This window comes from Lithobates pipiens, unplaced genomic scaffold, assembly GCF_037356315.1.
Source record: "Lithobates pipiens isolate NorthernLeopardFrog02 unplaced genomic scaffold, aLitPip1_a1.2 Scaffold_3, whole genome shotgun sequence".
Lineage (NCBI taxonomy): Eukaryota > Metazoa > Chordata > Amphibia > Anura > Ranidae > Lithobates > Lithobates pipiens.
In genome coordinates, this window is record NW_027507790.1 from 80,839,527 (window position 1) to 80,866,118 (window position 26,592).

Genomic DNA, 26,592 nt, shown 5'->3' on the forward strand with positions numbered 1-26,592 from the left:
TTGTTTATGTATAACTTCTTGTATAATCTTACATTTTATGTCCTACAATGTGTCCTTTGCCATTCAGCACTGTCAAGTAGGTGGCACCCCTATTTCCTATCACATTTCTGCCTCCATGCTGATAATGGATTATGACTCAGCAACATCATAGGGGTGATTCGCAGGTGACAAAGGAACAGACGAACCAGGAAATAGCGAAGTCCTCTTCTGTCTATGCAAAATGACAGATCTATGTAAACCAACAGATTTTGACAACATTTAGACCCCTTTCACAGGGGCGATGTCCATTCCGATCAGCAAGGAATTCATGACTTGATAAAACACAGTGGACCAACACCAGCAGATGTCATGGCTCTCCAAATCATCACGAACTGTGGAAACTTCACACTGGACCTCATGCAACTTGGATTCTGTGCCTCTTCACTCTTCCTCCAGATTCCGAGACCTCGATTTCCAAATTAAATGCAAAACATTTCATCAGTCCTTGATGATTTGGGGAGCCATGTCATCTACTGATGTTGATGTTGGTGTTTTATCAAGTCCAAAGTCAGAGCAGCCCTCTACCAGGAAATTCTAGAGCACTTCATGCTTCCCTCTGCTGACTAGCTTTATGGAGATGCTGATTTAATTTTTCCAGCAGGACTTGGCACCTGCCCACACTGCCAAAAGTACCAGTACCTGGTTTAATGAGCATGGCATCACTGTGTTTGATTGGCCAGCAAACTCGTCTGACTTAAACCCCATAGAGAATCTGTGGGGTATCATCAAGAGGAAGATGAGAGAGACTCGACTAAGGATGAGCTCCGGTGTGTTCGCACACCCCACGTGCAGAGCCCGCCAGGAAGCCGACACTGCACTATGCTAATCACAGGCAGTCAGACATTATCCCAATGTGCGGCTGCAGAGATCGAGAAATGTCTCACTGCCTGTAATTAGCGCAGCGCCGTGCCGACTTCCTGGCGGGCTCTGCACGTGGAATATGCGAACATGCCGGAGCTCATCCTTACACCAGACGCAACAATGTAGACAAGCTGAAAGCCGCTATCAAAGCAACCTGGGCTTCCATAACACCTCAGCATTGCCACAGTCTAATCGCCTCCATGCCATGCCACATTGATGCAACAATTCATGCAAAAGGAGCCGCAGCCAAATATTGAGTGCATACTATACTGTACATGGGCACACGTTTCAGTAAGCCAACACTTCTGTATTAAAAATCCTTATGTAATATTTAAATTTTCTGAGATACTGAATATTGGGTTTTCACTAGCTGTAAACCATAATCATCAAAATTTAAAAAAAAGAAATGCTTGAAATAGATCACTGTGTGTAACGCATCTATATAAAATATAGGAGTTTCACTTCTTGAATTGAATTACTGAAATAAATTAACTTTTTAATGGTATTAAAATTTTATGAGCTGGACCTGTACATGCACAGCCTTCATTTTATAATGTTCATAGCTTTTCCACCCGATATCAAATGCTTTTTCCCCCTGACCCTCATTTGAAAGAACATCTTCTCAGGCAGCCCACAGACTGATTTGACAGAACTGCCGTCTCGTCCCTTTTGGCTGTGCGCTGAAGACCAAGCTTTAGGCCATCTGTTCTCTAAAGCATGAAAACTTGATTTTTGTTAGGAAAAAAGAAAAAGTTTTTCCCGTCCTCATATGCTTTGCACAGATATTGAGAGACAGAAAAGAAAAAAAAAAAAAGGATAAAATGAAAAAGGACAGCGTGCTAATATTAGATAGCATTTCTTTACAAGGACAGTGTGTAGAGAGAACACTAGGTTAAAGAGAGCAGAGAAATAATTCTGAGGAAAAGGCCCCCTAGATAATTCTACATAGCGCAACAAACCCAATGAGACCGATGACCTCACAGTGCAAACAGGATATATGCCTTTTCCCTCTAACTGCCTTTCCAGCAATAGACACAGCAGCTAAATATAGCCGGACAACTATGTTTTCTACATGACTTCTACGTCTGAACAAGAGCGATCGCTCACACGTGGGGACTGAGGTCCCGCTATTTTAGTGGCTAACCTTCTGATACTTTCTGGTAAAAATAATAGCTGCTACATGTGACAAAGCTTAGCACAACAACAGAAGGAATATAGGTGTGCAGCTAGTGATTCATCTTTAGGCTGGGTTCACACCGCTGCGGGGGGAGAACCGGATGTGATTCGCACAGCAAATCACATCCGATCTCCGTAGCGCTGCGAGTTCAGCCATACAGATAGTATGGCTGAACTCGCAGCGGTCCCGCAGCAAACTCGCACGGGACCCTTTTTTGGGTCCGCAACGGAATCGGATCGCATGGGGGTTCACACCATGCGATCCGATTCCTGTGCGAGTCGGCAGATCGCACTGCGATATGCCGACGGATCTGGGGGTGTCATTAACATAACATTGACACCCCCAGCCGTCCGCATAGGGCAGTGTGAACTGCCGGCGGGAGGTGTGCGATGCGGGAAAACGCCGCGGATTCGCGGCGTTCCCGCATCGCAGCAATGTGAACCTAGCCTTATTCTTCACCCGCATTCAACCCATCACAAAGGGCTCATTCACACAGGTGCACAGCCCCATACAGCATGAACAGTTCTTGTTTATTTTTCTGTTGTAGTGCTGAGCTGCGTGCAGGCAGCCCATGTTAGTGAATGGACAGGCATCAGCTGCATGAACTCATCCACACAGCCTTGTGTGACAAGTATACAGGGATAGGTGCACAAATATGGATGCTGGGGCTCTGCGTTAGGTCCTCGCATCCATCCCTATGGGTGCGAGCCGATGTCGGTCCATTCACTAATATGGGCTGCCTATGCGCAGCTCAGCACTAGAACAGAGGAAATATAGGGATCATTAAGTGTTACTAAACCCAGGCCCCTGAATTCACTATATCTGGTCTCCCACAGTACACAGAACATGAAAATGCAATTGTTTTTGTAAATATAATTACTAAATACCTTTTCTCATCAGCAGTTACAGCAGTCTTGCGACTTCTATCAGTGTCTGGTTAAAGCTTGTATGAGTTTTCATTCTACTCTGACTGTCCTATGAGGCTGCGGGACCCCTGACCCTGTGTCTAGACAGTGCTGATTAGCTCTGTGCTGATCACATGCACTCTCCCAAAAAGAAAAAAAACAACAACTCTGTAGCACTACACATCAAACTGAGCATGTGCAGCTTGTCCCCAACACTCTGTTTTTTCAGGAGATGGACTGGGGACAGTGTAGGAAGGGGAGGATCAGAGAAGACAGGATCAAAAAGCCTGTTACACAATGCAGAGGAGTAACCCCTTAGGTTCCACAGTGAGTATAACAGGCATGCTTTAGTGCCAATACAGCCTTTTTTTTACTGTTATGGGTTTAGTAACACTTAAGCTGATTTGAGTGCAGTGTATTTTCAGCCCCTTTATTTGAATGGGGTGAAATCGCATGGCATCGCACCAAAGCAGTGCATGCACTACTTGAAAAACTGCTCTGCAAGTAGATTGCATAGTACTTCAGTAACATGCAATACGGTGCAGGAAAATGCACTGTTTTTAGGGTGTCGTTAGTATTGCACTGAAAACCGTTGCAGATCTCGACAGTGCCTTTTGAATGTGGGTCATCAGCTCCATGTTCTGGTGTGAACAAGCCCTTATGGCTAGTACACACCATAAGAAAATTGGGCCAACGTTTCCATCTGAGGAACGATCGTACGTTTTTCTGATAGGGTATACACAACTTTCAACAGCTGATTCTGACCTTCCGAATGAAAATTTCCGAAGGGGCAAACTCCAAAATGTTTCTCATACGGGAACAGTAAGAACGACTTTTGTTTAATGTGTACTGTTTTCATACGAGAAAAATCAGAAGACGAAAGACGGCGCATAATCAAAAACAATAAACAGTAAAAAAAAGAAAAGCCTTTGTCGTACGAGAAGTTTCGTACATTATTTCCTTCCTTGGTTCCGACTTGCTGTGAAACAAGGAAAATTGGACAATCGCTTGCCTGGTTTTCTTATAATGTGTACCCCACTTAACACAGCTAACACTTGGCACTGTAAGTCCCCTCAAAGACAGTTATCATTAGAACAAGTGTCCACACCGCAAGATTACCCCTCAATTCCTTTCTGGTGACAAATCAAAAATGTAGATTTCCTCTGATTCTCATTCCCGGGACAGTGGTCACCAAAGGGTCAATCTCCCCAGCAGTGACAAAGACAGAAATTAAAATCTGACAGTGATATATATATATTTTTTTTTATTTACTTAAGATATACTAGATCAAGATGAACTAAAGTTAAAAAGAAAAAAAAATGATACCACATCTGAGAGAGTTTTTGGTGGAAGAGACTTTAAAGGCTATGTTCACCTTCTCCAGAAAATAGTGTGACTCTATGCCAGGGATATGCAATTAGCGGACCTCCAGCTGTTACAAAACTACAAGTCCCATCATGCCTCTGCCTCTGGGTTTCATGCTTGTGGCTGTCAGAGTCTTGCTATGCTTCATGGGATTTGTAGTTCTGCAACAGCTGGAGGTCCACTAATTGCATATCCCTGCTCTATGCAGTCAAGGGGCCTCCCAGTAAAAACCCTTTTAACACATCTGGGATTGGATAGTAGACCTAGATGAAATTTTAAGAGATTTCAAACAAAAAAATTAGCTTACTCGATGATGGCAAGTAAAAACGTTGGAAGAAAGGATTTTCTTACAAGTGCTTGTACAAAATGTTACTAGTGTATGGCCAGCTTTAGGTCTCTCTCTGTTGTCCATATGCAAGTATACTATATATGTCCATGTTTCTTTAGTGATGTCTATTTATATATTTTTTATTATTTCACTATCTACTGCCTACTGATTTGTAGATGGATGTGGAAACCAATGAACTACTGTATTACAACTGACTGAGTTATGAAAGCCCAACCCTGATTAAAGAGGAACTGCAGTCTGCTCACATAATTTGTTATAAAAACATCTTTGTCATTTTGAAGCTTCCCTCCAACCACTTTGCATATGGTTTCATATATACTTTGATTCTGTACTTGCTAAATATGCTGCAGAAATCTCCCTCCACTGAGTCTGGCTGCAGCCATTTTCACTGTGGGCAGCTGAAGCTGCTGGCTGTTCACTTCCTGGATTTACACAGTGGCACACCTCCAGCTCTGCAGCCCTCATTGATCCTCTTATGACTCTCTTAATTAATGTGAAACAGTTCCATCACTATGGGGGTGCGGGCAGCCCACACTCTGTGCAACCCGCCAGTGGGGTGACACCATCGAGGTTTTGTCAAGCCCCCCTATCAGTGTAGTGTGACTGTGGGCTCTTTTCCTTGCTCAGTCCAGCAGAGAACTCGGCGGTGCTATGACAGGAGAAAGGCGAGCTGTGGGCTATCAGGTTTCCCCTGGTCACCCCCCCCCCCCCCTTCTCCTGTCAGGGTGAAGAGACAACGGTTCCAGGTTCCTCGTCCAGCTTCCTGCCCGCACCGTTCCTTCCCTATTGGCCATAACTGAGGGCCAATCAAAGGAAACTAGGAGAGGAGAGCATCATGGGACATGTAGTCCCAAAGACTGGCAGCCCCATTTTCCACAGGGAGGAGGCTACAGCTCGATCAAGAGAGAGATTGAGAGACCGCAGTCTGGAAAAAACCTGAGGGAGAGAGTGCTACAGGAAAAAGAATGAGCTGTGTGCTGGGCAGAAGCCAAAGAGAGAGAGAGCCATGCTGCCCAGCGCCACCAGAGAGAGAGCCACGCTGCCCAGCGCCACCAGAGAAAGAGCCACACTGCCCAGCGCCATCAGAGAGAGAGCCACGCTGCCCAGCACCCCCAGAGAGAGAGCTACACTGCCCCACGCTGCCAGGGAGAGCAATGCTGTCCAGCGCCACCAGAGAGAGCCACGCTGCCCAGCACTGCCAGAGAAAGAAAGACTGAGCCACTGCCAGGGTACAGACATGCTACACTACTGACCAGAATCGTCACCGGGGAACCCAGAGTGAGCGATCATCCAGCCGAAGGGATCACTGCTGTAGTTTCGCTGGGTCTTGTAAGAGGACCTGTTGGCCATTATCCATTACTTATCCTAGGGATTGTACTACGTCTGCAGTCTCTGATCATGATAATGTCGAAAAGGGGTGGCGCATGGGTGACCCTAAAATTATGCCCCCCCCTGAAAAAAGTTATGTGGACGCTCATGAATACAAATGTTACTTTAAGACTTCAATGCAGAATGTCATTTCTGTTGTACAGAATAGTGACCATATTATTACTGACAGTCCTATTTATTAATAAGTACTATATACTGTAGCATTAAGATAATGTATTGTACTGAACCTCCTCCTTCCGCTATGACAAATCGGCCAGTGAAACATTATATGCAAAACCATGCTGTTTTAGGTGACTGTCACAGAATGGTCTACAAAGAAACAACCTAGTAAACAAATATGCATAATGAGCATACCAATTAGCATTTATATTACCACAAACGTAAAAGAAATTTTTTTTTTTTTTTATACATCTGTAAATCCAATGATTGTACTATATATGCCATGAGAGAATTCAAGGCGTTCTTTTGGTCCAATTGCATTTACAATTACTTTATTCTCACTACAACAATACTAGCATAGTTATGCATTTTCCTTATTTTTGTATTTTTTCCCAGAAAAAAACGGAATATGCCTCAGAGACGACAAGATGGCCTCTATAATACACTGCCCTTTTATTCCACAATCATTTTCTACTTAATCCACAGCTGGAGGCCATGTCATACATCTGCACACTGCTCGAATATTCACTTCATTCCTTATTATTCCATCAATGGCTTTTATATCTGTCACAAAGCAGCTCAACTGTTCCATCCTTCGGGCCCATTGTAAGTATGGTGGGAATCAACATTTGGAATTCAAATCTACAGTTTCCGAAAACATTTGATGACCAGAAAGCTTCACTGAAAGGCACTACACGTTCAGGCTTTCCTTCAACAAATAGCACTAAATACACTGAACTCAGGTACATGTTAAAGTAGATCGAACCCCAATGACCAAAATTTCATTTAAGCTTTAACATGTTCATGCAATTTCAAAAGTTGATTCTAATTCTTTAAAATATGCTGTTTAAAAAAAAAAAAAAATACCTGCTTGTGCAAAACTTCCCATTATGGATGTTCAATGGTTGTCACCCTGTCACAGGCACCTCTGCTTGAGACTACGCATGGCCATGCATAGTTCATTAGCATCAGTAAGGCTGGCCATACGTTATACAATTTTCTTGTACAATTTTCCTTTAGATTTACCAAAACCATATAACATGAGTTCAAATCTAAACATTTCCAATTTGTATGCAGTTGGCAAGCCCTTGTACTACATAATTGAAGGTAAATCTAAAGGAAATTGAACAAGAAAATTCAATAAGGCCCCTTTCACACTGGGGCAGGAGGTGTGTCGGCGGTTAAGCATCGCTATTTTTAGCGGCCCTTTATCGTCGGATTTGTGGCACTATTCAGCCACTAGCGGGGCGGTTTTACCCCCTGCTAGTGACCAAGAAAGGGTTAAAAACTACTGCAAAGCACCTCTGCAGAAGCTCTTTGCCGGTGGTATAGCCGTGCTGCCCCATTGATTTCAATGGGCAGGAGCTGTGAAGGAGCGGTGTATACATTGCTCTTTCACCGCTCCAAAGATGCTGCTAGCAGGACTTTTCTTACCGTCCTGCTAGCGCTCCGCTCCAGTGTGAAAGCCCTCGGGGCTTTCACATTGGAGATACAGCAACGGCTGTTTCAGGTCGGTTTGCAGGTGCTATTTTTAGCGCAATAGCGCCTGCAAAGCGACCCAGTGTGAAAGGGGTCTAAATGTATGGCCAGCTTTAGCCAGTCCAGAACAATGATGTGCAGCCAACACCGGAGCGACTCCATGTACTGCACACAAAAAGTAGCTGGTGGAAGTCAGCAGCAATGAACAAAATATCTAAATGAGTATTATAGGGAATAAAATGGTGGGTTGTTTGACATACACAGTGGTGTAGAAAATGAAGATTTAAGCTGACCATACACTTTTCTTATTCAATTTCCTTTATATTTACCTTCAACTATGAAGTGCAAGGACCTACCTGATTGCACACAAATTAAAAGTGTTTAGGTTTGACCTCTTATTATATGGTTTTGGCAAATCTAAAAGGAAAAATTGTATAATGTATGGCCAGCCTTTCAGGCCTGGGCTCAGCCCTTCCTTCTCTGAGCTGGCCGCTCAGCTGTCGGCTAATTGTCAGCTCCCATCTCTCTCCACAGCTGTTGATGATCCTACTCGTCAGTCCTGCCTACTTAAGCCATCCAGTCCAGAGGAGCTCTGCCTTCGCATTGGTCACATCACAAGAAACGTCTCATGTTTTCCTGTTTGCTGACATCCCTTCTGGCTCCAGATCCTGCTTGCTGTTCCACTACTTTGATCCCTGACTTCTGGCTTGGCTGACTATCCATTCCGGTTACTGAACTTTGGCTATGTTTTTACTATGTTTGTTCTTTTTACTTTAATTATTAAACCAATGTGATTTAACTGTACTTATGTCTCAGCCTGATTTCATGGTTTCTGACACAGCCTTACTTTAAGGGTCCTTTCACACGGGGCGGATCAGTTCTGATCCGCCCCGTGGATATCCGTTTGCTCAGCGGGGATCACTCCGCCGATCCCCGCTGAGCAGGGAAATGACAGCTCCGTCTCTGCACACTGCGCAGGGACGGACCTGTCACAGCGCCGCTCTCCCCTATGGAAGATCGGGTGACGACGGACCGCAGTGCCCGTCGTCACCCGATCCGATCCGCAGACGGATGGAAAAATAGCTTTTTCCTCCGTCACACTTTTTCGGATCGGAGCGGGTCGGATGTCAGCGGACATGTCACCGCTGACATCCGACGCTCCATAGAGCTCTATGGAGCACCCGTTCAGGTCCGCCTGAAAAACTGACAGGCGGGCCTGAACAGCACGTCAGTGTGAAAGAGGCCTAAGTTAGTTTTCATGCCTTGTTCAATATCATAACAAGCAGAAGAACAGCAGATGCAGCTGAAGGATTTAGAAAATAAATCAAAGTTCCAGTTCTTTCATGCAGTTCATATAACAGTTTATTTAGGACCTCTATAACTACAGCCTACATAAAGAACACCCAAACCACTGCTTGTAGGATCTTGGAAGTACATTGTCACAGCACACAGCATGTAACCACATAGATCTGAACCATACTATTAAAAATAATGAGGCCAAAAACTGACGCTAAAATTATACCGTTAATCTACAACCCCCGATTCCAAAAAAGCTGGGAGGCTGTGTCAAGGTCTACATACAAAAACAGAATGCAAGTATTTGCAAATCACATAAACCCATATTTTATTCACAATAGAAAACACATCATTTTTTTTGTCCGCTTCCCGACCCCTCACGTCGATATACATCGGCAGAAGGGCACGTACAGGCAGAATCACGTACCTGTACGTTGCTCTTTAAGAGGCGGCAGGGACACGCTCGCGCGCCCACAGGAAGCTCCGTGAGTCTGATCGCGGGTCCCGTGGACTCGATCGCCGCGGGGATACCCACGATCGCCTCATGGGGAAATGCTAAAGTAAACAAGCATCTCCCTGTTCTGCCTAGCAACAGTGACACTGATCTCTGCTCCCTGTGATTGAAGCAGAGATCAGTGATCTGTAAAACACAGCCATGCCCCCCACAGTTAGCAACACGCCCCTAGGACACAATTAACCCCTACACTGCCACCTAGTGGTTAACCCCTTCACTGTCAGTGTCATTTACACAGGAATTAGTGCATTTGTATGGCACTGATTGCTGTATAAATGACAATGGTCCAAAAAAATGTGGCAAAAATATCTGATGTGTCTGCCATAATGTTGCAGTCATGATAAAAATCGCTGATCGCCGCCATTTAAAAAAAAAAATATTAATAAAAATTAAAATGCTATAAAACTATCCCCTATTTTGTAAACGCTATAACCTTTGCCAAAACCAATCAATAACCGCTTATTGCAATTTTTTTAACAAAAATATGTAGAAGAATACGTATCAGCCTAAAGTGAGGAAAAAAATTGTTTTTTATATATTTTTGGGGGATATTTATTGTAGCAAAAAGTAAAAAATGAGTTTTCAAAAAAAAATTTGTTTATAGCGCAAAAAATAAAAAACGCAGGGGTGATCAAATACCACAAAAAGAAAGCTCTATTTGTAGGAAAAAAAGGAAGTCAATTTTGTTTTGGAACTGCGTCACATGACCGCACAATTGTCAGTTAAAGCGACGCAGTGCCGAATTGCAAAAAGTGCTCTGGTCAGTGAGGGGGTAAATTCTTCCGGGGCTGAAGTGGTTAAACTGAGAATAATTTCCATTGTAAGAAAAAAATACAGGCATTTTAAAATTGAAGGCAGAAACATGTCTCAAAAAAGTTGGAACAGGGCCATGTTTAAAATGGTGTAGCATCCCCTCTTCTTTTAACAACAATTTCTGAATATCTGATATAGAATTCTAACTGCTCAACAGCCCTGGGTCTTTTTTATATTTTTCGCTTCAAGATGCTTTAAATATATTCAATTGGTGAAAGGTCTGGACTGCAGACAGGCCAGTTAAGCACCCGCACTGTTCTATGAAGCCATGGTGGTGTCATGGATACAGTATGTAGTTTCATAGTGCCCTGCTGAACTATGCAAGGCCTTCCCTTAAAAAGACATCATCTGGATGGGAGCATATACTGCTCTAAAACCAGGATATATCTTTCAGCATTGATGGTGCCCTTGCAGATGTGCACGCTGCCAGTTCAATATACACTAATGCACCCCCATACCATCAGAGATGCAGGTTTTTTAACTGAGTGCTGCTAACAAGCCGAACAATGCTAAGCCGCACATTGCCCCTATAACAACAACATGGCTTTGTAGTACAAGAGTCCGGGTCCATTGTTTCTGGCTGCAGGGAATCTATTTTACTGCCTTTCTTGTTATCATTAAGAAATTCTATACAAATTACTTAGCACCACAAAATACTTGATTTTGTATTCTCTAAAAGAGGCATTACTTGGAGTTTAAGGGAGCAGAGAAAAGAGGCGGTGCTTGGAGGTGGGTGATGGAGTAGAGACAAGGATGACACGGGTGGGGAGGAGGGGAACAGGGGCAATGCCTACACCTATTCTCTGAGAAAAAAATGGTAAACTGTATTGCAAAATTCAAGCATGGAAACGTCTTTAGGTGAGTCCTGGGATTTGTCCAACTCTATTGATTTTATTCCGTGCCATGCATTCCTAATCAATGAATGTGATGGCCCAGCACATACACCGTAAATGCTCGCTTGCTGTAAAGAATGTGTAATAACATAGCTGCATCCGGTTTAGGAGTGGTCTGCTGTGAGTGGAATGATCTGTTTAAAATCAAGCAGAAGACAGACTCGTATTATAGCACGTTAAAGGAATTCCTCCCTAACCAAAATAAACAATGACTATTTTCGGCACCGTCTACTTTGGAGTGACATAAAATAGCATTTACTTATCTTTACACTCACAGAGTTGTTATCTTAAATGCATGAGGTCATGTACACAACCTATGAACAGTATGAGATCCCTATAGCAACTTCAACACAAAACACGTTTTTCCAATAATAACACCTCAAAAGAAATCCCATATAATGTTATAGGAAAAGGATCTCTGAAAGTCAAACAGTTTTGAAATTTAAAACTGAATTTTAAAGCGGCTGTAAACCCAAAAAGTGGTTTCCTTAAATCTAGGTGGAGAACTGTCTTACTAATCAAATTAGTGAGCACTGTATAGAAAAAAGCATCTCATTTTGTTTTTCTACCAGGTCACATGATCCCTTGTTCATTCTCAGCTCTGCAGGGGTGGGGCAGTGGGTGGGACCAAACTTTACTTATCATGCTACACAATAAAATTATTGATCAGCCACAGATAAAGTTTTTAACTTGTAATAAATAATGTAGCCTGAATTTTTTCCAAGATTGTCTGCAGTTAGATTTTCCTATTTTCTTACTAGATCCTCAAATTCTGCTGCCAGTCTTTCCCGCAGCCGCTGTCACTCAAACGATCATGCTTGCCCCAGCTAGCCAGTTGTGCATTTGACTACTGGGAGGCAGGTGGGGAATAATAAGCTGGGTATAGACTAAGAGTCAGAGTCTTCAGAGTCCTGAATCTACACACATAATGTGAATGGCAGGGATCTACCTTGCTGCTCTATTGTATTCTGACAACATGGAAAACTCTGATCAGCGCCAGAAGCCAGTTTAATTATTGATTTTTGTTAAACAGACAGGGCTAAACATAGAGCAAAATTTGACCGGTTCTTTTTGATACATGTATACCCAGCTTTAGACCTGGCAATGATAAAGGGGATTGACAGGCCTGCAGATCGTTACCACTGCTAAGACCCCTTTTAGCCCCTTTTAGCTCTTGTACACACGGTCGGACATTCCGACAACAAAATCCGTCGGATTTTGTCCGACGAATTTTGTCCGAAACTGGTGTTGCATACACACGGTCGGACAAAGTTGTCGGGACTATGTTCAAGCTAGTAGCCAATAGCTTTGGTCTAGAAATTTGATCTAAGCATGCGTGGCACTTTGTCCGATCGGAATTCTCTACAAATGATCGGACAAAGTCTGATCGGATCATGTTGTCGGAAAATTTTATAGCCCAGCTCTAAAACTTTGTCGGTCCGATATTCTGACGGAAACAGTCCGATGGAGCCCACACATGGTCGGATTATCCGACAACACGGTCCGATCGGACATTTTCCGTCGGAATGTCCGACCGCGTGTACAAGGGCTTAAACGAAGCGGATCCGCCCAAGGAGATCTGCCTGCTCAGCGGGGATCTGCTCTCTATAAGGCTGCCCCACAGAGAATGGGTGGTTCGATCGGGTCTGCCTGAAAAACTGACAGGTGGACCTGATCCGTCTGCTGGTGCGAAAGCGGCCTAACAAGGAAAAAAAATTGACTGGAAGGATGCATAGGTGTGGACATCAAGAAACAAACAAAAAAAAGAGGGCGTGGGGGGGACATTGTTTAACAAATTTAATGTCTGATTTTAGAGGAAAGGAAAAAAAAAATGTTTTGTTTCATGTTCAGCTCTTTGTATCCAACATGGACTTATTCCAGTTCTGTCTTCTGACAAATAGTATGCTTAATAAATGATCATATTTCTTTCTGCAAGTATCCTTCTTCAAAATTACTTTGTTTTTAGTGATCTGAAGTGTATCCTATGATTGTTAGGCATCCAAATTCCATTTTTGGCTGCTGCACAATCTTGGCATGTGCTTTTATTGCGCTCTGTGTGGGCCTGAAGAAAAATCTATCTTTTTGCTGTGGGCAGACAGACGTATTGCCTCGGCCCTCAATGATGTCAAAGAATGTGTTGATGCTGAGGGCGCAGACTGAATTTAAATTTTTTGTATACACTTTAATATATCCAGGATAATAATACCATAATATATATATAAAAAATACAAATTAAATTAAATTAAATAACCACACACACACATATATATAAATAAAACACACACACCCACACATATGCACACATACATACCGTACTATACCCATACAGTATACTGGACACATCCATTGGAAGCAACATTCGGATTATTTCTGCCTTTGGTTCTTTTTAATTACAATTCAATTATAAATTGGGACATTGAGCAATTATTTCACAGTGCTCTAAAGTTTGTTACTGCTACTAAACTAAATTTTTTTAGCAGTTTCATCAATTTTTTTTTATCGCAAAGCGCAAAGGCCCTGAAAGAGCCACTCCATTCACTCCAGTGTGAAAGCCAGAGGGAGAGGTGCGCTGGCAGGACGGTAAAAAAAAGTCCTGCTAGCAGTATCTTTGGAGCGCGAAGGAGCGGTGTGTATACCGCTCCTGCTTATTGAAATCAATGGGGCAGCGCGGCTATACCGCCGGCAAAGCGCTGCTGCAGCAGTGATTTGCGAGTGGTTTTAAACCTTTTTCGGCTGCTAGCGGGGGTTAAAAGCACCCCGCTAGCGGCCAAATACGTTTCAACCTGGGTTGCTTTGCAGGTGCTACAGCGCTAAAAATAGCGCCTGCAAAGCACCCTGAAACAGCCTTTGCTGTGTCTCCAGTGTGAAAGCCTGAGGGTTTTCACACTGGAGCGGTGTGTTTGCAGGACGTTCAAAAAAAGTCCTGCAAGCTGCATCCTTGGAGCACTGTAGGACCGGTGTATTAAAGCGTCCTAAAGCGCCCCTTCCCATTGAAAACAATGGGACAGCACTGCAAACCTGCCTGCAAAGCGTCGCTGCAGCGGTGCTTTGTGGGCGGTTTAGCCCCTTTTCACCCACTAGCGGGGTTAAACAGCCCCACTAACGGCCGAATAGCGCAGCTTTACCGCCAGCGCCCGCAATGCTTCAATGTGAAAGTAGCCTAACATGTAAAAAGGTGAAACAAAATGCATCATTGAGGCCCTTTTCACACTAAGGGGCTTGGAAACTGCCAGTAAAACACTGAGCACTTTTGAAGAGCTTTTCAGGCACTTTAGAAGAGCTTTTCAGGTGCTTTTAAAGCGCTTTCCATTCATTTCAATGGAGAGGGAGTGTTTTTTCACCACCCTGCCAGCGCACTGCCCCAGTGTGAAAGCACTCATTGATTTTAATGAAAATAGGTTTTCGTGAGCTTCTCAGATGCTTTTTTTAGCATAAAAGGGGTCTCAGTCATCACATAATCAGAAGTACAGCTTACCAACACACATGATAACCAAATTTTGCTTTACGTTTCTAATTTTGGTTTGGTTGGCTTGAGAATAATGAAAAAAAAAAAAGCAATACGTTGACTTACAAATCATGCGTGAAGAAATGCTAAAAGCAGAAGATGGGCAAAAGAGGAAGAAAATAAGAAAGAAGGAAGAATAGTAGTGAGGGCAGAAGAAGTGGGCTGTGCCAGACAACTGACGTTTTTAAGTGTTTCCAGATTATGGACATATAAATATTTTATATATTCTCAAAAAGCAGTTAAACATCATAAAAAAATAAAAATAAAAAAAAAAAGTCTTCCTTCCATCTCTTGAAAATGCTGAAAAAATCACAACAAAGACTGTGTATGTAAGAGGACTGGCAGGATGTCAAGATCTGTTCTCATAAAACTAGCTGAGAATTTCTCCACAATGCCAACAGATACAGGGGTGATCAAGGGCTTCTTTTCAAAAGTGTTTAAAAAAGTTTTTGTTGTTTTTTTCAGAAATCAAATACCATAGTGTGCATGATCTGAGGACAGGTTCACTTTAAAACTAATTTCTACTTTAGCAGACAAATTGGGAGAACACCTACTTTATTTTCATTCTGATAGCATACCTTAAAAAAATTAAATTACCTTACTTTTTATTTGCTTTTTTTCTTAAAAAGTCAAAAACTGACATTTTCCCCAAATTTGACTGTACCATAGCAATGTCCCAGCAACAAAGTCATCTTTTGGAGTTTTGTCTGCCAGGATTCGGGAGGTACATGAAAGGCCTACACCAGTGATGGTGAACCTTGGCACCCCTGATGTTTTAACAGCTGCTGGGATAAGATATTAATCACACAGGAAGTGCAGTGCTTTTAATGGATCGGCCAATAAACTTAAGCAATAGACAGAACGATTTTGTTTCCTGCAACCACGGGTTTGCAAATAAAAAAAAAAAGAAAAAAAAAAAAAATCATTATTTTCATGGAATAACCTCTTTAACCTTTCCGTCCATACCCGTATGTCGCTGGACTTGGTGGTTATAATGGGATGATGCCTCACCCCGGTATCATTTTTTTTAGCGCTGGCAGTTGGCTCATTTGTAATAACAATCAGAGAGACTCATCCCCCCCCCCCCCCCCCGCAGCTCTTTCGGGCTTTCCGTTCCCACTGGGAGACCCAAGTGCCCAGTTGGCGTGTCTGCCAGCTGGCCAGACAGCCGAGCAATGGCAGGATCAGCTTTGATAGGCTGTTCGTAATAGTAACCTGGAAGCGATGACATCACTTTCGATTTACTCAGAAACCATTGGCGCCATTTTTGAAAATCAAAAGCATTTAGAAACACAGATCTTGGTGTTTTTGAATGCTTTTAAGTGCAGAGGAGGGATTTGGGGTCTTCTAGAACCCAGGTCTCTCCATAAAGAGGACATGTCACATACTTATTTCTGTCACAAGGATGTGTACATCCCTTGTGACAGCAATAAAGTGATAAATAAATAAAAATGAAAGCAACAATGTAAAAAAACAAAAAAAACACATTTTTTTTAAAGTGCCCCCGTCTTCCCGTGCTTGTGTGCAAAGGTAAACGCACACTTTGCTCCTGCACGCACACAGTGATCATTCCACATGTGAAGTATCATATCATGGGCAATAATTCTAACACTAGACCTCTTCTGTGAATCTAAAGTGGTAACCTGTAAAGGCTTTTAAAGTGTCGCACATGGATAGTAAAATTTATGTTGTTTGTTGCTGTTGCACGTTGTGCGCAATTTTAAAGCGTGACATGTTTGGTATTTCTTTACTTTGCGTAACTTCATCTTTTATATTTTATAAAAAATAAAAAAAACGGGTTGTATTGTGCTTTTTTTGCATTATATTCAAAAAAGTTTATTTTAAACTAAAAAATTGCATTTGAAAAACCACTGCACAAATACTGTGACAAAACATTGCAAAACCCACCAGTTTATCTCTAGGGCCTCTGCTGTAAAAAAAATATATAATGTTTGTGGGTTCTATGTAATTTTCTAGCAAAAAATATGGATTACATGTGAACAAAAAGTGCCAGAAAAGGCCCAGACTAGAAGTAGTTAAAGGATAAGTTCACCTTTTAACAAAAAATAATAATGCACATTATTTTGCAGGTAAAAAAACATGCATTTATTATTTTTTTGTTTCTGGGGCTTGTAAAGCATTGCACCTCCTAAAGCAGTCTCCTGCAGACCTGTCAGTGTATCCCCGCTAGCTGTCAGAGCTGGGGATCGGAGGCTAGTCCATTTGTAACATGTTATGCCGCATACAAATGACTGGATTTCCGTCAGAATAAACTCTGACGGTCTTTCCGATGGAGTTCCACTGAAATGGACTTGCCTAGCAACGATCACACCAAAGTCTGCGGGACTAGAAAAAGGAAGTTCAATAGCCAGTAGCCAATAGCTGCCCTTGCGTCGTATTTGGTCCGTCGGACCAGCACACAGACGAGCAGTTTTCCCGATAGGAATTGATTCAGTTGGAAAGATTTAAAACATGTTCTATTTCTAGGTACGTCAAAATAAAAAAAAATAAAAAAAGTCAGCTAAAGCCCACACCTGATCGGAATATACGATGAAATGATTCAGTCGGAACCTTTTCTGCCGGAAAGTCCGGTCGTGTGTACGTGGCATTAGACTCTGAATTTGAGGAGTGTAAGTTACGAAAGGTGAACTTATCCTTTAAAGGACCTGTAATAAGAACCTTCCTTTGCTGTTTTTTTCCATGATATCTGTATTGCATTGATTTACAAGTGGCCTTTTCTGAATACCATAAAATGCTATTTCCTGGACATAGATTAAAACCAGTCAACAAATGGCTCATGATAAAGCTCCCCAGGCACCTGGAAAATTGCTGTAATTTAAATAGGGCCAGAAACAAATGTCTGACCAAACAGGAAACTTGGTATAGAATATCCATCCTGAGATGTAGTAAACTAATGGCCATTACTGCAATAGAGCTATGTCCTAACAGCTAAGAGCAACATGAAAGGAACACATTCCTATATAAATATCTCTTGTGCACATAGTACACAGTGTTAACATCACAAAAAAATAAAAATAACATGCACTCTCCCTCTAATGTTTGCACAAAAGCATATTTAAAGTGTTACTAAACCCAGGACCCTGCATTCACTATATCTGGTCTTCCACAGTACACAGAACATGGAAATACAATTATTTTAGTAAATATAAACTGCTAAATACCTTTTCTTATCACCAGTAAATAACAGTCTTGTGACTTCTATCAGTGTCTGGTTAAAATGTATAGGAGGAGCTTTCATTCCACTCTTGTCATTTGAGGCTGCAGGACCCCTGCCCCTCTGTCTGGACAGGGACGATTCGCCCTGTGCCGATCACATGCACCCTTCCAAGGAAAAAAAAAGAAAACGCTCTAGCAATACACATAGAACTGAGCATGCGCAGCGTGACTCCAAAGGCTTGGTCTTATCAAGAGGAGGATCAGAGAAGACAGGATCAAACAGCCTTTTTACACAATGCAGAGGATTAACTCCTTAAGTTGCACAGTGAGTATAAGCATACTTTACTGCATATACAGACTGATTTTACTGTTGTGAGTTTAGCAACACTTTAATAAACAAATTAAAAAAAAGAAGTACCTGAAATTAAGGCTCGGTTCACACAGCAGGCGGCACGACTTGCAGCGCCGCGACCTGCCGCGACCTGCACACGATCAGCGGCGACTTGCAAAACGACTTCTGTATAGAAGTCAATGCAAGTCGCCCGAAGTCGCCGCAAAAGTAGTACAGGAACCTTTTTTCTAAGTCGGAGCGACTTGAGTCGCTCCTATTAGAACGGTTCCGTAGTATAGAACGGAGTGCGACTTGTCAGGCGGCGAAGTCGCCTGGACAAGTCGCCCCTGTGTGAACCGAGCCTTAAGCAACTCCTAAAAAAATACTAATAATAATCTGGAATTGTTGCTCATTTCAACCAACAAGCAGACAGCAAAAAGAAGAAGATTGACTGCTCTGGGCATTACCTCCACTATCGTCCTCAGGCCAGACTAATTCCACTAAGAGGAAAAGCGCTCTGTAAAGTTCATAGTCTTGGCACGAGGGCAATGCAGTTTATATGAAATACCTTAAAAGGAGTAATACAACTACAGCACATACAGAAGGAAACATGCTTGGAGTTACATGTAGAATCGGTATAAGAGACACACGATTTACTCCACACCTCTGAAAAAAATAACAATGCCATTACTTTACATAAGGGCCTCTACCGCTGCCTTTAAAACCTTACCAACAAAATGCTAAGGAGGCATTTGTTGCTGAGCCCTTCATATGCATTTTACTATATACGCTGCCTCTAACTGAAGATGACTAAAGCTGGCCTGGAAGCTGACAAAAAGATCTCACAGATTTTCCCATCCATGCTGAACAGTGCAAACGAACGAACCTCCCAAATTGTGTTCATCTGTTTAGAAGCAGACGCCGTTCCGATGACAATTTTCCACTGTGCTCTTTCGATTTTTCAGTCGAAGGGTGTGAAAGACTTGCCTTAAAACAAAGTCTGTAAAGAAAAAAAAAAAGTCCATCTGCAAGTTAAAGTGGTGGTAAACCCTTTACAACCACTTTAAACTACAGGCAAGCCTATAATTAGGCTTACCTGTAGCTGCACTGGATATCTCCTAAACCTGCACGGTTTAGGAGATATCCCTGTATTTGCATGTGCCGACCTCATGCGGCACATGCGCACTTAAGCCAACTGAAGCAATGGCAGTACGTGCTGTTGCTTCAGTTGTACTGTGCCGTTTGCGGCAGCTCCCGCGTGCATGCGCGGGAGTGACGTCATTGCGGCTCCAGCCAATCACAACGCCGGAGCTGTGATACCCGGAAGAGAGCCCCAGGCAACATGTCGACAGCCTGAGCGGGAGATGAGGATGGCTGCAGGGGATTTGTTCTCGGATAAGTAATTCATAATGAGCTAGTATGCTATGCATACTAGCTCATTATGCCTTTATCTTGCAGGGTGTGTTTTTATTTTTTTATTTTTGCAGGAGGGTTTACTTCCTCTTTAAAGCGGTAGTAAAACGGCTGTTTTTTTTTCTTTAAACCTGCAAGACAATGTCATCGCATACTAGCACATTATGTGAAACTTACCTCGGATCAAATTGTAGCCCCAGTACTTTGCCATTAGGGACACTTTAGTGACCAGTAGGGAGACAATGGGTTTCAGTGTAAAAAATTACTTTCTAGGTAAAGATATTTTACTGCATTTATGTCATGTGTTTTTTTTCTTGATTTTTAAAATACACCTATGATAACAATTAATCCAAAACAATCCAAAGCCCTATACACAGTATCAGTTTTTCTGCTGAGTTTTTCCTTCATGTTCACCAAAATCATGTAGTAGAAGGGCCTGCCTGATTGCATACAAATTGAAACTCTTAAGGTTTGACCTCATATTATATGGTTTTGGTAAATCTGAAGGAAAAACTTACACAATCTGCAAGGGATCAAATAATTATTTTTCCCACTGTATAGTCTGGTCAGATGAGACCAAAATTTAACTCTTTGGATGCCGTAATACACACCATGTTTGGAGGTCAAATGGCACTGCACATCACCCCAAAAACACCCCCATACCAACAGTGAAGTTTGGAGGTGGGAATATCATGGTGTGGGGCTGTTTTTAAGCATACGGTCCTGGCAAACGTCATATTATTGAAGAAAGGATTAATGGAAAAATGTACCAAGACATGCTTGATAAAAATCTGCCACCATCTACCAGGATGATGAAGATGAAATGAGGGTGGACGTTTACGCAAAACAATGATCCCAAACACCAAGGAAACTCCATTGTTTTCATAGAGAGAAAATAAAACTGCTAAAATGGCCCAGCCAATCACCTGACTTGAATCCAGTAGAAAATCTATGGAAAGAACTAAAGATCAGAGTTCATAGAAGAGGCCCCACGGAACATTCAAAATCTGAAGACTGTGTGGAAGAATGGGCCAAAATCACACCTGAGTAACGCATGCGACTAGTATCTCCATACAGGAGGCCCCTTGAAGCTGTCATTACCAACAAAAGGATTGTGTACAAAGTATTAAACAAATTTCAGTTAACGTGTTCACTACTTTTTCCCTGTGTCATTCCATTTTATTACACATAACCCAATTTCTGAACTTATTTGTTTTGTTGTTTGTATGTATGGATTGCATGGGTTGTTACTGACATGTGGTGAAATTTTCATGTCAATAGTACCTTTAGAAATATATTTACCTTGAAAAATTGTGACGTGTTCAATACTTATTTTACCCTCTTTACTATACCATGTACAAACCTAAAGATCCAGGGAATGAACAAAGGCCACGATGCACATGCGTAGCAGGCTCATGGTCCAGGCTCAAGGTCCAGGCTCAAGGTCCAGGCTCAAGGTCCAGGCTCAAGGTCCAGGCGGGCCTTTTTTCCCCCCTTTTTTTATTATGCATTGATGGGTTTGGCCATACAGGGACAAAGCTCAAAAGCAATGCTAAAATGGTATTTACCCATGTGGATTACGCTGTGTGGAAAAGGGGTGGTGATGGTGGTGGAGGAGTTCTTTAAAAGGAAATTAAACTTTCCACTACCTGAAGATCTAAAGTCCAAGTCACAGCGGGTACTTTACCTTTAGAGACACTTTTTAGCTTAGTGGTAATTAGGGAGACATTGGGTTTCAGTGCCAAAACCTACACTCTTGACACTAAAACCAGCATTCTGTTCATTGCAGTGCATAACTGTTATACCATGTATGGCTAACCTTTTTTTACTAGTAGGGGAAGGAATCATTCTGAAACAAAGATAATGATTCACAAAATGTTCCATCCCTGAGGGAAATATATTACTGGATGGCTCAGATCAGACACTGCACACTACAGAAGCAATACGATGACAATTATACATGATAAGATAGCCATCGTATTGCTTCTTACACTTATCATTTTGAACATAAAACTTTATAATGCACCACACTGTCCAACACACGTCTTATTGTAAAACATTAACCAGCAAATACTTATTTGACTCACAAATAAGGCAAAAAAATAAAGTCAAGCTCCATGAAAAGAAGAAAACAGCTGATGCATTCTCATTACCATACATAAGCAGGATCTGGTATGTCTTCATTCAAATCCAAAATGTATTTTTTTGCGGTTTTATTTCCCATATCAGATATCAGTGGTTCTCAACTTTAGTAAGACCAACACCTTCCATGCCCCAACAGTAATAAAAATTAAAAAAAACGGGGAAAAGGGTTCTACCGATGCATTAATTACAGGAATGCAAAATAAGTGTTGTATTTAAAAATTTAATTAAACAGAGAATATTCAGTCAAAAATGGCAATAGGTTGAAACATACAGCAATGTGCATGAAATCCAAGTGCTGTGATACCCAAAGAACGCCACTACAGCACTCCAACACATGCACACACGTACAGTAGTCAGCCTATTCTAATGCCGCATACACACAAACTGATTTTCCAATGGAAAATGTTGGATGTGAGCTTGTTGGCGGTAAGTCCGACCGTGTGTATGCTCCATTGGACTTTTGGTGTCGGACTTTCTGCCAACAAATGTTAGCTAGCTTGCTCTCAAATTTTCCGCCAACAAATGTGTGTTGTCGGACTTTCCGATCATGTGTACACACGTCCGTCGGACAAAAGTCCAAAGTACAAACACACATGCTCGGAAGCAAGGATGAGCCAGAAGCAGTCGGTCTTGTAAACTAGCATTTGTAATGGAGAATTAACATTCATGGCAAATTATGATCTCCAAATGCAGTGCTCAATTCTCTTCTTCTTTAATGGGATAATAATGAAGCTGCTTTGCTGGTGATACTGATGGAGTTATTGCAAACAAATTTTCAAAGGTTTTTTTTTCTAGTGATATCAAGAATAATATTATTTATTTATTTATTTTTTATTTGTGCAAGTTACCACAACACCATTATCCCGTAGTTTGTTCTTTTTAAGATCAAAGATACAACTGTGTTGGTGTCCCTTGTCGATTTTATATTGTATTTTTTAAAATGTAACTGCCTACTCCCAAACTATCATCTGAAGTAAAATACATGGCCAATTATTATTCTCCACAATTTTTTTATTGTGCATTAAAAAAATAAAGAAAAATAAAATTAGACATGCTATCTGCCAATAGAACTTAACAAGAAGTGCATTCTATGCATCCAAATATATACCAAATCAAAATCAATATTCAACTAAAGAAATAATGTTAAAGCAATAACTCCAGGGCCAATAATAAATAACACGTTATCTCCTCCGATTCCGCAACATGTCTGGTTGACAAACGACTGTTCGGAAATGAACTGAAAAGCATGACTTAACACTTACCAGACTTCTACTAACACAAAATCACCAGAAGGAGCCCAAAGTGTGGCGCTAAAGAGCTGAAAATCCATGTTGTATGTCACTACGTTCGTAATTGTTGGCCAACATTTGTGTGACCGTGTGTATGCAAGACAAGTTGGAGCCAACATCCTTTAAACAAAATTCCACGGTTTTGTTGTCGGGAAAGTCTGATCATGTGTACAAGGCATTACACTTTACAGACCATCCAGCATCAGCCATGCAAGGAGGCCACACAGCCCAGCAGCATTGGGGAAGATGTGATTGGGCTTTACTAGCAGCAGACTGCTACTGATGCCCAAAAAGAAGGAGGCTGGTGGCAAGTAGTCACTTAAAGGGTTAATTCGCCTTTACAAAACAAACTGCCTATGCAGGTAGGATGTGTCTGTAAATAAAAACAAAATGGGCAGCTCTGACTTAAGCCGAATAATGCCCTTCTTATAAGTGTAGGCTATTTACACACCTCCTGAAGCCTGACTGGAATACTCCCAGGATGTTTCTAAGTGATGCCTAATTGTTACTGCTCACCCCTGCCTTTATCACCTGCGATTTAAACCACCCTGGGTTACTCTCCCCCCAATGCAGTAACTCTGAGCTCAGTGATTGAAATCTCACTCCTGTGATGGAAGAGAACAGTAACAACTAGGCCTCACTTAACCGGTTCCCGACCAGCGCACGCTGATGTACGTCGGCAGAATGGCACGGGCAGCATATTGGCGTACAGGTACGTCCAATCTTCAATGCTGCCCTACCATCGCTCGCGTACCGGTCGGGACCCCCGTGAGTCTGGTCGTGGGTCCCGTGGACTCGATCGCCGCGGGCATACCCGCGATCGTCTCACGGGATGGCTGCATGGAGAAATGCCGTTGTAAACAGCATTTCTCCATTCTGCCTAGCAACTAGTGACGCTGATCTCTGCTCCATGTGATTGTGAACCATGTGAACCCCTACACTGCCACCCACTGGTTAACCCCTTCACTGCCATTTACACAGGAATCACTGCATTTATATAGCAGTGATTGCTGTATAACTGACAATGGTCCCAAAAATGTGTCAAAAATGTCCGATGTGTCTGCCACAATGTCGCAGTCACAATAAAAAAAAAAATTATTAATAAAAATGCCATAAAACTATCCCTATTTTGTAAACGATATAACTTTTGCGCAAACCAATCAATAATCGCTTATTGCGATTTTTTTTACGTATCGGCCTAAACTTAGGGAAAAAAATGTTTTTTTATATATTTTTGGGGGATATTTATTATAACAAAAAGTAAAAAATAATGCGTTTTTTCCAAAATTGTCGCTCTAGTTTTGTTTATAGCGCAAAAAATAAAAACCGCAGGGGTGATCAAATACCACCAAAAGAAAGCTCTATTTGTGGGGAAAAAAGGACGTCAATTTTGTTTGGGAGCCACGTCACACGACCGCGCAATTGTCAGTTAAAGCGACGCAGTGCCGAATTGCAAAAAGTGGTCTGGTCTTTGAACAGCAAAATGGTCCGGTCTGTAAGTGGTTAACAACGTCCTAGCAACATCCTGGGAGTATTCCAGTCAAGCTTCAGAAGGTATGTAAATGGCCTATACCTATAGCAAATGCATTTTTCAGCTTTAGTCATAGCTGCAAAGATTGTTTTTTTTAGGTACAAACACCTCCTTCCTGCATAGGCAGTTTTTTTTATATAAGTGAACTAAGCCTTTAAAGACGGCTTTATGAGTTTAGGAAACGAATGCCCAGCAAGGAAACCTCTGGTGGATCTGTCCAAGCTTGAGACAACAAGCTGCAACCGAGCAGGAAGGAGGCCAGGGCCCAGTGGTTGAGAGCCACTGCTCTATAGATTTTATTTCTTAAAGTAGACCTTAGCTAACCTAAAAAATGCGTTTAGGTTGACAATGTGGACCCTCACTGGTCATCAACACGGGTTGTCAACTTTGCTCAGTCAATAAAAGCCCCACCCCTGACATTCAACTGTCAAACGCAAGAAGTCAAGTGGGCAGTAACAGCTCAAGCATTTGACAGTTGAATGACTAGGTTTAGGGCTCGTTCACATCAACCAGCACAAACAGGCTGGTATTCCTTGTGTAGGATGGTGCCTGTAACTATTACAGCGCAAACAACTATTTAATCCCCTCCCCCTCCTTTTTTTACTATTCTGAAAATGTCCCCAAATGATGTTTCTATGCATCGCAACTAAGCTGCATCGCAGGGCCAGGGGCTGACCTAAGGTGGGGGTGTTGTACATTGTGTAAAAAATGTAGTATGTCTGCATTTTAACACAACGGCATTCTCCCCACCTCAAGGCAGTGTGCTGGTATGAACAACTCAAATAGGGAAAAAAACTGTTTTCTATTTTTATGCAGCTTAACCACTTTCAGACCGGACCATTTTGCTGGTAAATGACCAGAGGTCTTTTTACAATTTGGCACTGCGCTGCTTTAACTGGTAATTGCGCGGTCATGCAATGTTGTACCCAAACAAAATTTGCGTCCTTTTCTTCCCACAAATAGAGCTTTCTTTTGATGGTATTTGATTGCCTCTGCGATTTTTATTTTTTGCGATATAAATGGAAAAAGACCGCAAATTTTGAAAAAAAATGATATTTTCTACTTTTTGTTATTAGAAAAATCCAATAAATTCAATTTTAGTCATACATTTAGGCCAAAATGTATTCAGCCACATGTCTTTGGTAAAAAAAAAAGTCAATAACTGTATATTTATTGGTTTGCGCAAACGTTGTCACATCTACAAACTAAGGTACGTTTTCTGGAATTTACGCAGCTTTTAGTTTATGACTGCCTATCTCAGTTCTTGAGGTGCTAAAATGGCAGGGCAGTACAAAACCCCCCCAAATGACCCCATTTTGGAAAGTAGACCCCCTAAGGAAATTGATAAGTGGCATGTTGAGCCCATCGAATATTTAATTTTTTTGCCTCAAGCGATTGAATAATGACAAAAAAATAATTTTTTTTTTTTTTTTTACACAAAGTTGTCACTAAATGATATATTGCTCACACATGCTATGGGCATATGTGAAATGACACCCCAAAATAAATTCTGCTGCTTCTCCTGAGTACGGGGATACCACACGTGTGGGATTTTTTGGGAGCCTAGCCGCGTACGGGGCCCCGAAAGCCAAGAACCGCCTTCAGGTTTTCTAAGGGCGTAAATATTTGACTTCACTCCTCACTACCTATTACAGTTTTGAAGGCCATAAAATGCCAAGATGGCACAAAACCCCCACAAATGACCCCATTTTAGAAAGTAGACACCCCAAGCTATTTGCTGAGAGGCATTTTGAGTCCATGGAATATTTTATATTTTGCCACAAGTTGCGGGAAAATTACAAACTTTAATTTTTTTTTTTTTTTTTTTCACAAAGTTGTCACTAAATGATATATTGCTCACACATGCTATGGGCATATGTGAAATGACACCACCAAAAAAATTCTGCTGCTTCTCCTGAGTACGGGGATACCACATATGTGGGAATTTTTGGGAGCCTAGCC

The 26,592-nt window shown here is 41.9% G+C and overlaps 1 protein-coding gene across 18 annotated transcripts in view; it reads right to left on the reverse strand.

Annotated features, from left to right (window-relative positions):
• Positions 1 to 26,592, reverse strand: part of PITPNM2 (phosphatidylinositol transfer protein membrane associated 2) — a 451,974-nt gene that overhangs the window by 381,133 nt on the left and 44,249 nt on the right. For 2 of the 18 annotated variants that reach the window (XM_077461878.1, XM_077461881.1), the window contains exon 2: positions 19,139 to 19,252. The exons of the other annotated variants lie outside the window; for them this stretch is intronic. The gene's annotated coding sequence lies outside the window, so the exon portion shown is untranslated. The remainder of the gene's footprint in view (positions 1 to 19,138; positions 19,253 to 26,592) is intronic. 18 annotated transcript variants of the gene reach the window in all.